The sequence below is a fragment of the Etheostoma cragini genome, unplaced genomic scaffold, assembly GCF_013103735.1.
Source record: "Etheostoma cragini isolate CJK2018 unplaced genomic scaffold, CSU_Ecrag_1.0 ScbMSFa_259, whole genome shotgun sequence".
In the NCBI taxonomy this organism is placed as follows: Eukaryota; Metazoa; Chordata; class Actinopteri; order Perciformes; family Percidae; genus Etheostoma; species Etheostoma cragini.
The window spans coordinates 12,737-13,331 of record NW_023266767.1 but is presented as its reverse complement, the minus strand read 5'-3'; positions in this window follow the sequence as shown (position 1 = coordinate 13,331).

Here is a 595-nt window from a genome sequence, read left to right as displayed (position 1 = left end):
CATTACATGATTTACCACGGTTTCTTCTTTTATTCAGTGATATTTCAAAATCCTTTTGGGAGTCATCCCAAAAGGATTTTTAAAGATAAGTCTAAGTCTATCTCAGAAAACAGTCAAAATATCTGAAAATCGTTTGTTCCAATAACTTTAACAAGCAGACCGTTAGTTACGGCCCCTGTGTTTGTGACAATGTCGAGAAGTAATCCTTGCAAGTAGTGTGGCCGAGTGGTCTAAGGCTCTGGGTTAAGGCTCTAGTCTCCGATCTGGAGGCGTGGGTTCAAATCCCACCGCTGCCAATTGTTACATAGCTGGAAGCCAACCAATGTGATGATTTGACTTCCCATCATCATGTTTACCCAATCCCCCTGCTACCCATTAACCCTGGTTGCAAATGAAAAAGGCATGTTACAGAAACACTACATTAACACAGACTTAAGCTCAGAGGTGGGTAGTAATGAGTTACATTTACTTGATTTTTGACTTTGAAGTTTTTTAAAAATCTTTTTTGAGAAATGAGATTCAGCCTAAGACCTCCTGTGTTAATCTGATTGATAGGGTTATGGAACATAGTGGTAGACCAAGGCCTCCTGTGTTA